General features: G+C 38.0%; 1 protein-coding gene across 5 annotated transcripts in view; it reads left to right on the top strand.

Moving 5' to 3' along the window:
* The first annotated feature begins 5,628 nt into the window (after positions 1-5,628).
* LOC106869843 (equilibrative nucleoside transporter 4) overlaps positions 5,629-12,840 on the top strand; it is a 17,181-nt gene continuing 9,969 nt past the window's right edge. For 2 of the 5 annotated variants that reach the window (XM_014915751.2, XM_014915747.2), the window contains exon 1: positions 5,629-5,833. The gene's annotated coding sequence lies outside the window, so the exon portion shown is untranslated. Of the gene's footprint in view, positions 5,834-7,277; positions 7,675-7,966; positions 8,197-8,724; positions 9,072-12,840 lie in introns of those variants that run through there. The other 3 variants (XM_014915750.2, XM_014915748.2, XM_014915749.2) reach the window with 3 other exon arrangements.

Here is a 12,840-nt window from a genome sequence, read left to right as displayed (position 1 = left end):
TATATATATATATATATATATATATATATATATATATATATGTATACATATATAAAGAGAGAGAGAGAGAGAGAGAAAAGGAGGAAAAGATGCAATGCTGCTAATTATGTATATAAACAATATACTTCAGAGAAAATCCCCAGAGGAGTATTCTGTGAACTATAAACACAGTCTCACATATGTAGTAACTCAACCATATTGTTGTGCCTGTATACACACACACACACACAGTGTATACACATATGCACACAACACAACACACACACATACACAAAGATGCCATCTGCTATCTGCACACTGCAAGTCAATCTCTGATTTTGGCACCATTCCATACTCTCAGTTCTTTCACTGAGTCAAACAACAGGATTCCAGTTGGGAGTGTCCTATTATTCCTAGTCTATGGTTGATAACCAATTGATGAAGTTCTGACTTTCTTTCCCATACACACCCACACATACATACAAACATACATACATACATACATACATGCACACATTTACATATATACATGTACATACATACATTTACATATACATATGTACATACACGCATACATACATGCAAGCATGGGTTGGATGGTTCAACTGGGAGGCTGCACCAGGCTCCAGTCTGATTTGGCATGGTTTTCTACGGCTTGATGCCCTTCCTAACGCCAACCACTCTGAGAATGTAATGGGTGCTTTTACATGCCAGCGGCACAGGTGCCATTTGTGTGACACCGGTATCTGCCACAACTGCAATTTTGCTCGGCTTGATGGGTTTTCTCAAGCACAACATAATGCCAAAGGCCTTGGTCATTGCCTCCATTTTGCTCAGGCATTGCCAGACTAAAGACCTGATATGGAACTCGATATACATATGCTTCGGAACAAAGTGTTAGTTGAGTACAGAGTGGTAATAAGGAAATAAGATGACAAAGGAACAAATGATTTTCTCATGAACTTTGTCAGCTTAAAGCTGTTTCTGCTACAAGATGCAGTGGACCCACAGTTGACTGCCTGAGCAAGATCTTATAGCTTCACCAGAGCCTCAAATATGAAGGGCATTTTCAAATGACAATTCTTTGAACAATGACTATTTATCTGTTTATACACATTTAACTTTACAATGCAAATTATCCCATTCACACAGAAAAAAAGAAAATTTCTGTACATTATCCAAAGTATTTCTATAACATAAGTTATCTAATTGACTTAACAATGTGCATTTTTACAAATCCTTCATGTAAACAATTGCAATTTAATATTTGGAGGTTTTTTGGACTTGATTTCTATATTTAACCAGTGTTCTCAAGCCAAATGAAATTATTGTTGTATCATTGTACCAGTAAGATTCATGGAAATCTATTTTCTTTAAATTTGTAAATAGGAAACTTATATTCCACCCAACTTTATAAAAAAAAAAAACCCTTTGAAATTTCTTTATATTTTCATCCCTCCAGGTTTGATAAAATAAAATACCAGCCAAGTTATGATGTCAGTCTAGCTGAACCTCTCCCAAATTTGAGGTGTTGTGTCATATTAGAAAGAAACACTATTTGGAAAATTTTTCTAAATACATTGGCTAAAATACAGCTCTCACTCCATTTCTGATATCATGAACGCATCATTTCATTATAAATTATTATAACAATATATTACCAGCAAAACTGAGAGGGCACCACTTGTACTACCATGGGAGTTTGTGGACATGATAGGAACACTAAAGTTCTTCTGCAGGGATATGTTGTTATTTTAGCACTTACAGTTAGATATTTTCTCAACAATTTTTTGCCATCTGTTCTATATTTTCGTCACTATTTATAAACACGGTATGACACTGTTTTAACCTATAAAATAATAATCCCATTTGCCATATTTTTAATGTTCTGTTCACACTGTTTCAGTACTTTTGGTAAACAACAGCTAAAACCCAGTTTTATATGAGCCAAAAAACAAGCCTCTACATGGCCACTCACCTTACTAGAAATAGCAGCCAAATCCCCCCTCCTTTCACATCTTATCATTTTGAAAGAGAGACAGACTACTTTGGATAATGTATTCCTAGACATCATGAACCAAGTTGGTCCTGGTTGGAACACTTTTTATCCTAGATCTGCTGAATAAGGGACAACCTAGGGACAATCTATCTAAATCTCCCTCAATCTAAATCTAAATCTCCCTCAATATACATCTGATATCTTTGCTATATAGCCCACCAGATAACAAAGATGTAACCTGAATTTGCTTGACATGCTTAATATAGTAGCCAATCTCCTTCAACAGACTCACTCCTCATTTTAGAAAAACATTCCCCACACTCAAGATGAGAGGACCACAGTTGGAAATATTAAAGGTCAACTCAAATAGAATTAGTTAGCACAACTTAATACAACCACAATCAGTCATGTTCTAGGCTCCACTTCATACCAAAATGGCTGCTTTACCACACAGATGTCTTATCTTTACTTGTAACAGTACTGCACAAAATGTTAATTCTTGTACAACAGACATATTTATTGATAATAAAATTATGTTTTTATTTCCTCTGCAGTATTTTTATTTGATTCCATCAGACCAGCCAACCATTCAACTGAAACAGAATTTCCATCAATTCTAAGCCGTATTTCTCCCGAGATCATATAATGAGAATCAAAAATGGCTTATCTGGCAGCCATGTTTATCTAAAGAGTGGAATTATTGCTCTAATTGTTCCCTAATGGAACGTCTTGCTTTGGAATGGTGCCACTTCGAAGATAACATATTTTTATTCAATTATCCATTTCCTCTACATTACAAAGATGATATTGACTTGAGCAGATGTTGTGACACAGTGAGGAGAGTGCTGTACACTAGAATAATCGTTGTGAGTTCAAACTCATCTGGTATTACTTCGTTCATTCTCTTATATTATTGTTGTTGTTGTGGTAGTGGTGGTGGTGGTGGTGGTGGTGGTGGTGGTGGTGGTGGTGGTAGTTGTTGCATAGTTCTATTCATATATATGTGAGTTCTGGATCAGCCAATCAAATCCTTGAAAAAAAATAGCTACAGTTGCAACATTCTGGATAATCCATGTTCTAGTGGTGTGTGTGTGTGTGCGTGTGTGTGTGTGTATTGAAAGTGGGGCCCATATTTCACACCTTGTAGTATTGTTGACTACAACTGCTGTCACCACCACTGCTGCTGCTGCTGCTGCCACTGTGGTCGCCACCACTACTGCAACTGCTGCTACTGCAACTACTACTACTACTACTACTACTACTTATAATAATAAAAATAATAATGATCTTTTCTTCTATAGGCTTGAAACTTTGGGAGAGGGGGTTAAGTCGATTACATTGACCCCAGTACTCAACTGGTACTTAATTTATCAACTCCGAAAGCATGAAAGGCAAAGTCGACATCGGCAGAAATATCATAATAATAAAAGTGATAATACTGATTTCAAATTTTGGCACTAGGCCATCAATTGTGGGGGAGGGGGAGGTCGAAGACATTGACCCCCAATATTTAACTGGTACCTATTTTATTGACCTCGAAAGGATGAAAGACAAAATTGACCTCTGTGGAATTTGAACTCAGAACAATAAGACCGATGAAATGCCACTAAGCATTCTTCTACTAATAAGACCCTGAGGAGATGCAGTATCCCATATTTTATAATATGCATGAATCGATCTGGATATTGCATCGAAATGATCATAGGTCATCATAATAAAGTATTTTCAATGGATCAGTTTTTAGCTCTTATTTAAATCGATATATATATATATATATATATATATATATATATATATATACAGTCTTATGTGTGTATGTACATATAGTGTGTGTATGTACAAATAGTGTGTGTATGTACATATAGTGTGTGTATTTGAATATATAATCGTCTCTCTATCTGGCTCTTTCTCCCTAAAACTCACTCTATCTTTGTAACAGTATCTGTTTGGCTGTCTCTTCACAGGACACAAATATTACCGTAATAGCATTTATATATTCCTCTCAAAAACCCACTGCATGTGCTTCATCTCAGATCATTGCTCTTACCACCACCACTACCACTCTTATCATCATTATCATCATCATCGCTAAGAACAGAAACAATCCAGCTTATAAGCTGTACCTCCCCTCAGTAGTCACTTGAAACCAAGCAATACTTTATTTCTACTATTTAATTCGATTCGTAATTAGGATACATCCCTGATGAGCTAAAATAAAATCGAATCATGTCCACAGTTGTCCCCCTTGTCTACAGAGATCAGATTTTCCCCCGATGTGAAAAAATTTCTGTGAAGTTAAAAATTAATTTCTCGAAATCATCAATGTTGCTATTTATTAGTTGACCTCAGGAATTTGTTTTCTTTCTCTAGTTGGAAGGAAATTTCCAATTCTTCGAGAATTTTGTTTCGTCACTGAGTACAACGCCACCTACATCTTAAATTAGCTAAATTAAATCAATTACTGTACTTGAGTTATTTCCCTTAGATCACTTATTGTAATTATGCATGACGTCACAGGCTACCTCCCCTCCTTCATTCTCTACTCGTTTAGTCTGTCTCTTTCTCTTTCTCTTTCAGAAGCGCGAGAGCTTCGACGTAGTCGCTCGACCTGCTAGAAGTAGCAGCTAATTCTCCCTCAAACTACACGTCATCTTCTTTTTTTTTTAGTAAAGAAGGATACATTAAATTTAATGAAGATACTAATAGACAAATAGAGGATGCTTTTATGGCTGCAAGATCGTGAAAGCTTGTTCAGGGATGAATCGGAAGTGAACAACAATACCAACAAAGCAAACTGACCGCTCTCACAGCTCCCCTTTCATAAGCATCTTCTTCTTTGTCTCTATCGTTCTCTCTCTACCTCTCTCTCAAACATTCACCCCTTCCTTCGTATTATATCTATCAATCTACTTCTCATTCATTACTTTCACTTTTACTTTATCTCTCCATCTCACTCCTCCTCTCTCGCATTCTCTCTCTGTCTTTCACTCCTCTCTCTCTCTCTCTCTCTCTCACACACACACACACACACACACACGTACACATATTACAGTAATCTCTCTTCCCTTTCGGCGTTATATCTTCCCTTCTGTGTGATACACACTTTTCTATCACTATATTTCTAACGCTTTCTGTTTCTCTTGTCTCCCCTCTCATATCGCAACCGCCAAGAAAGCGTGTGCGCGCATGCACAACGCACGCGCACACATTCACACACGCACACTGGTTGCTCTCTCCCTCTCCTTTTCTCTCCTCTCCCTCACTACTTGCTCTCTCACTCACAATATTTACTCTCTTCCTCTCTCTCTCTCTCTCTCTCTGTCTCACTGCTTTTTCCCCTATCTCATTTCAATCTTTGCTCTCCCTCTCTCCTTCTCTCAGTGCTTACTCTCCCTCTCTCCTTCTTTCCTCTCTCTCCCACGTTTGCTTTCCTTTCTTTCCCTCTCTCCTTCTTTCTGGTCTCCTTCTCTCTCAATGCTTGCTCTTCTCTCTGACAGCGTTTACCTCCTCTAGCTCTCCGTTTTACTCACTACTTGCTCTCCCTCCCTCTCTCTCATAGCCTTTGCTCTTTCCCTCTCTCTCTCTCTCTTCTCCTTGTTTGCTCTCCCTCTCACCCTCACACACATACTACTCGCTCTCTGCTGTCTCTCTTAACACCAGTCTTTCATATTTAATTAAAACCATGTAGAATCGGTGCGTCATGCTATCTTAGCTTCAACAGAACAAGTCTGTTGTCCGTCATTGGAAGACGAGAGAGAGAGAGAGTCACATACACAGGGTCATCCGTAGGAGCAGTATCCATCCACTTTAACAGAAAGGAAGACACTGACCACTTAGAGTGTGGTGGACACAAAGGTTGGCCCAGCTTCCCTTTATGTTTTTTTGGATTCTGTGAGGAGAGAAAGGAAAAGAGAGAGAGAGAGGGTTCAATTCTGTTTGATGTTTCATGGTGGTGGTGGTGGAGGTGGTGTTTAGGTTCAGGTCAGCTCTGATCAAAGGTCTTTCGGTAGTGACCACCCTGTCTGTTTGTTGGTCTGTAGACCAGGGGACTTCAATGTCTAAAGTACTCTTTATTTTAGAGACGAGAGGCTGCAATTTTAGGGAAATTTGGTTGTATTTTGTAAGCAAGTTCAACGACCGAATACAGGCTCTGACGCTAACATTGTGTGATGGTGGTGGTGGTGAAGATGATGATGACGATGATGATGATGATGATGATGATATACTCAAATATCTTAAGTGAAAACATGCATGCATACATACACATACACACACACATACACTCATACACACACACACACACACACACACATATAAATATATATATATATATATATATTCCAAAACGAAATATATATATATACATGTTACATGCATGCAAACAAGCAAAGCTTCATATCTACATGTTTATATACACACATATACATACATACAGACAGACAGACACACATACACACACACATACACGCACGCACACACATACATACATACATACATACATACATACATACATACATACATACAAGCGAAGCTTCACACCTAGATGTTTATATATACACACATATATACATATATAGTCTGAAGGCATATATCAAAACGTCGCAATACCACTATAAACGCATGCATGAATACATACATGTGTGTGTGTGTGTGTGTGTGTGTGTTAGGGATGCGTTGTTTTAATTAAACACAAAGATGAAGAATTTAATAAGTTGAGTGATGATGTTACAGGTGAAAGAAAACTGGAGACACACAGACAATGATGCGCATGGTGATGGTGGTGGTGGTGGTGGTGGTGGTGGTGATGGTGGTGGTGCTGTTATAGCGACAAACAGACAGATATAGGGATGCAACCATTTTTTTTACTGTTTTCTTAGACACAATAACACGGCAGGTGCTGTTGCATAGAATTGTGTTAGTGTACACACACACACACACACATTCGCATACACACACACATACATACATACATACATACATACGTACATACATACATACATACATACATACACTTGTATTCATACAAACGTATACAGAAATCCACAAGCGCGTACATTTTACTTTCGCTTTCGAAAATAGCTGCATGACATCATTGGCAACTTGTTGGTCAGATTTGTTTGCTAAACACGCACACACATGCGTGCATACATGCATACACGTACGCGCTGATGCATTTCATCCCTCCAACTCTATGCGCGCGCGCGCACGCACACACACACACACACATAATTTTCACAGACATACACATTAACACTGGTCTTCCTTCTCTCTACGACATACATGTATCCACACATATATACAAAAACATAGATGTACCAACACTCAAACACTTAACACTTATACACACACACGCACACAAACAAACAAACACACATACATAAATACATACATACATACATACATACATACATACATACATACATACATACATACATACATACATACATACGACCCATGGCTTTTTGATGTTATGATTCTCTGCCCCAAAGAAAGACCCACTGTCACTATCGCCAATTCCTTTCCAGGGACCAGTATTAGTGACTACAACCCAATGACAGTACCTTGGAAATAAGATTCAGGATTTTCTAAAATGATTGCCCTTTATCTTTGGTCCCCGTATCCTTAAGACTGTGGTTACACCGACTAGAAATAGCGGCCAAAACACCTTCCAATCACACGACTGTCCTAAACAAAAGGTAAGAATCCAGTTATAGATATACGGGATGGTCATAGCTGATATGTCAAAGGTTCCCTCTCGATCGGGGCTGCCCAAAGGTTAATCACCGTTGATGCATATACACATAAACATATACTTTGTTGCACAACAGACGGATATGTTACAATACACAACACATATACATTCACAGACATGCAACAACACAAATATACAAACACAGACACATACAAGCGAGGGAGCGGGGAGAGATAGAGAGGTGGAGAAAAAAAAAACGAATGAGACAGAGAGAGAGGTGGATTAAGAGTGCCTGTGTGTCTCAGTTAGTTCCTGTGCCTCAGTTAGTTCCTGTTTTCTTTAATCTACGAAATGGAATAATAGAAGTTGTTGCATTCATGCTTTTTTTCGAAGCTATTAACGACATGACTGCAGTATCTGAGTAATTATTAAGGTACAAGGCGACGAACATAACAGGGTTTATTGAAATGCGATTTTGTATCAATCATTCTAGCTCACACGTTGGCGATGACAGACTTGTAATAAGGTACAATCTAAGCAATTATTCTTTTATAAACCTTCACTTACCCCGTTATCTCCTGTTCCGCTGTATGTCGTATATCGGGGTAGTTGGGTGTGTTATAACGGAAATATTTATTCTTATGGTCAGTATGTGTGATAATGTGTATGTGAGATGTTTTTATGTGTATGCGTGATATATTTATATGTACGTGTATGTGCTATGTGATGTAAATGTATCTGTGTGCATCTGTACTTTTTATTGTTCAACTAGCAGCCTCTATCTATCTATCTATCTATTTATCTATCTATCTATCTATCTATCTATCTATCTCTCTCTCTATCTATCTATCTATCTATCTCTCTATCTATCTGTCTATCTTTCTCTCTCTCTCTATCTATCTATCTATAAGGATGCGTGGCGTTCTATCATATAATATAAATAATATATAAATATATGCATATATTCATACATATATGTACATACCTACATCTATATGTATACATACATGCATATATGGGTACAGGACATTAAAAAAAACGTTAAACACAATGAGAAACGAAAATATAAAAACGAAAACGTAGAAAACGAACTTTTTTCGAACAACGAAAAAAAAAACAGACACGAGACATGCAACATAAAGAGTACACCCCTTCGTCAGTTGACTCTGTTTCATCTACTCCGCATTTCGAAGGCAAGGACAATAGGCGACTTCGTGAAACAGTCCTTCCCGCAAAACAAATTAAATAAAATTTGGGATTTTTTGCGGAGGGTGAAAGTGTTAACAAGAACAGGACAGTGACAACAAGACAGTAAAAACAAACGGTACGGGCTGTTGAGCCAAAACGATAGAAAAATTATTATGAACGCTAGGTAGACGAGCCATGAGGAGACAGGAAAAGGTACGTCTTTTCTTTAGCAAGGAAGTGGACAGAAAGAGAGATCCGAGGCTGGTTAGGGCAGCGGAATCGCGGTCGGAGGATCGCGGTTTCGATTCCCAGACCGAGCGTTGTGTGTGTTTATTGAGCGAAAAACACCTAAAAGCTCCACGAGGCTCCGGCAGGGGTTGGTGGCGATCCCTGTTGTACTCTTTCGCCCCAAATTTCTCTCACTCTTTCTTCCTGTTTCTTGAGTAAAGCTGCGATGGACGGGCGTCCCATCCAGCTAGAGGGGAACACATACGCCATGGAAACCGAGAAACCGGCCCTATGCTCCACAAGGAGCAAAAAGGATAAACAACAACATATATAAAGGATTTAACTTTCGTAATGAGATTTTTAAAAAAACCAAGGCTGTGTATAATATAGAACATTTATAAATGTTCTATATTATACGCAGTCTTTTTTTTTATTTTTTATCCCATTACGAAAAGTAAATCCTTATATTCAGAGCTACGTTGGACCCCTTATTTCCATAACCACCGAACCTGGAGCTTAACTGTGGTCTATCCATAGCACGTACTCAGCATTACCTGAAACCTCTGGGTCTAATTAACACCACTATCGCTCATAGCCTATATATATATATATGAACCCACCGTGTTGACACTGGAGAAGGTGTCACAGCATGTGGCATCCCATATGAGGGGTCTATCGCTATAGAACAGGAAAACTGTCATACTGTCGGTCTAGTCTCAAGTTGGGAAGGGAAGCCCGCGACGTCTAGGCCATACTTTATCATCTCAGAATATATATACATTTATCTTGTCTTGTTTATTTATTTGTTTACATATCCTTCTATGTCTCCTTAGAATAATAGAAACTGTTGTAGTAGCAGTAGAAGGGACAACAGAGGGATATAACATGGAAGTGGGTAAATGGCTGCAGAGTATTGTTGGATGGTGGTGGGGGTAGAGGTGGCTATCTTTCAGATGCCGTCTAAAATATTCCAACTTTTAACTTTTCCATCTTTTTTCTGCATTTCTTCCTCGCAAAGTGTTATCCATGCCACAGACACACTGACACACATACTGCCACCACATGTCACTAATATCACAAGCCATGTATGTGAAAAAACGTCAGGTTTTCTTGAATATCTTACAACAATGAATCCCAATTTGAAAAAAATAGAACACATCTTAAATGTTTTGTGTGACAGCTGCTGTCCTCTCCCTGATGTATGCACAGCATTGCTGTATGGTGGTGTTTGTGTCAGTTATAGAGGGACCAGGAAGTGTCTGTTATTGTAGAGAAAGGGATACTTTCTCTCCTTGCTGTGTACAGGTAAAGATGGTTGAATGAATAAGGTAGTGGGCTATTATTCCATAGGTTGTGAGTTCAAATCTATTGGTCACAAGCAGAACTTGTAATTCAGGTTTCCTTTGTCAAGAATAGATCACCTGGGAATGTTTACTGTGATATGGCATTTCATTATGAAATGCTCTATTTTTTCATAATGAAATGTTTCATCCCGTTTATATATTTTTGTTGTTGTATTTGGGGATGGTCATATTGCCAGTTTAGCCAATGTTTTATCATTATGAAATGACAGAGCATTTCATAAATGCTCTATCATTTTCATAAATGATAGAGCATTTACGAAAATGAGACATAAATCTGGTGGGAGACTTCTGTCTCATTTTCTGCATTTAAATTTTTCTTGTCACCATTTTTCTAACAAGAATATACTCTGTATTTTGTGGTTTATTTCCCAATACAGGAATTATGGGATGTTTAGTGAAATATCTATGTAAAAAATACATTCTTCTCCTATTCAATCAGTGTTGAATTGGTTCAACTTGGACTCAATACTGGCCCTTAAAACCCTCTTGAGACAAAAGTAACATTCAGCTATAATATTATTCTTTTGTCTGTAATTTATCTAAGGCAATAGCAACCACCTTCTTTAGCAACCATCTTCTTTAGTTATCATTTTTCTTAGCAGCTATCAAATTAGCAACTTCTTCAGCAACTTCTTTAACAACCATCTTCCTTAGCAACCTCCTTCCTTAGTAACCATCTTTTCTAACAATCTCTTCCTCATCAACCATCTTCCTACTCTAATCTTGGTGAGATTTGAACTTAAAACTGACAGATGAAAGCAAATAATTTATTGTTCAACCATCTTGTTGTTGCTAGTTAAACCATCAACAAGTGGTGGTGGTGGTGGTGGTGGTAGTGGTGGCAATGGCAGCATTGATGTAATTATATTATACATGATAATGGTTAATAAAATAAAATGCGATCTCACCAAGCACAGGGAAGTCATTAACTTGCAATGTATAAAGTAAATTTACAACTTTTGTCATTATTAATTTGTTTACCATTTCACTGTAAAAAGCTTATACAATCCATTTTACTATGGCAAATCAACCAATTGGTTGGAGCTTTGCCATTTTTATGCCAACCACCTCTGGCAACATATGTATTTCTCTTGACCCATCAAAAATATCTAGGGGGTGGGTACCTGAAATTATCCTTCTAGTCATGTCTCCACATTTTGCACACCACAAAATTTCAATGCCTCAGGTCCTAAAATGGTTCACATAGAGATGTGCTGAAGATATATTCAAACTAAAATCAAGGCCTACAATGTTTGATGAAAGTCACCCACTCCCCCAAAACAGGGTGACATTTACCCAGCAAAATAACATTCATAAGGCTATTATCCAAACTGAAAGATGATTTTGTGCATCATGTAGTTCTGAAGTTACTGTGCTCAAACCTTCTGCTCCCTTACTAAAAGGATTTCTTTCATAACAGATAACTGCTGTTATCTGTAATTACAGTATGTGTAGATGAGGTATTTCAGCTAACAAAAGAACAATAATGAACCAAAACCCAGCCTAGATGTTCATACTGCATTACTCAATTGAAACATCCAACCTGGAAGAGCTGTCTTTGTCTAGGCCTAGACAAGTCACTCTACTGGAAGATGATGATGGTGACAAAAAATCACCTACATATGGATTTGAACTGGTAACAAGCTAAGAGTGAAGAACAGGTGGTTACACATCTTGTCCACTTGACCAGCTTATTTCTATGATATGTTGTTATGAGCAACGCCTTTTGTTCTGCCATAATGTCTTTATTAATCCTTCAAAACAATTGGCAGAATTAATATTCATAACCAGATGTTTCTATTTTATTATTTTCAGTCTGTGCGTGCGCACACACACACACACACACACACACACACACTCATTTATTCATTTTTCAAATACGTCATCTTTCTAGATTTAGAGGATTTCAAAGAATGTTTTCTTCTTTATCATTCTTTTCTACTCTAGGCATAAGGCCTGAAATTTTGGGGGAGGGGACCAATCAATTAGATCGATCCCCAGTACGCAACTGGTACTTAATTTATCGACCCAGAAAGGATGAAAAGCAAAGTCAACCTCGGTGGAATTTGAACTCAGAATGTAACAGCAGACAAAATACCGCTTGAGAGCGGCCGTTGCCAGTATCGGCTGACTGGCCTTCATGCCGGTGGCACGTGAAAGCACCCACTACACTCTCGGAGTGGTTGGCATTAGGAAAGGCATCCAGCTGTAGAAACTCTGCCAGATCAGATTGGAGCCTGGTGCAGCCATCTGGTTCGCCAGTCCTCAGTCAAATCGTCCAACCCATGCTAGCATGGAAAGCAGACATTAAATGATGATAATGATGATGATGATATCATATTATGAACTTATTTAATTGAACGTGACACATCCATTCCCAAATAAGTTTA

The sequence above is a fragment of the Octopus bimaculoides genome, chromosome 20 (assembly GCF_001194135.2).
Source record: "Octopus bimaculoides isolate UCB-OBI-ISO-001 chromosome 20, ASM119413v2, whole genome shotgun sequence".
NCBI lineage: Eukaryota > Metazoa > Mollusca > Cephalopoda > Octopoda > Octopodidae > Octopus > Octopus bimaculoides.
Note: the sequence above shows the minus strand (reverse complement) of the source record. Positions and strands in the feature narration are given on the sequence as shown.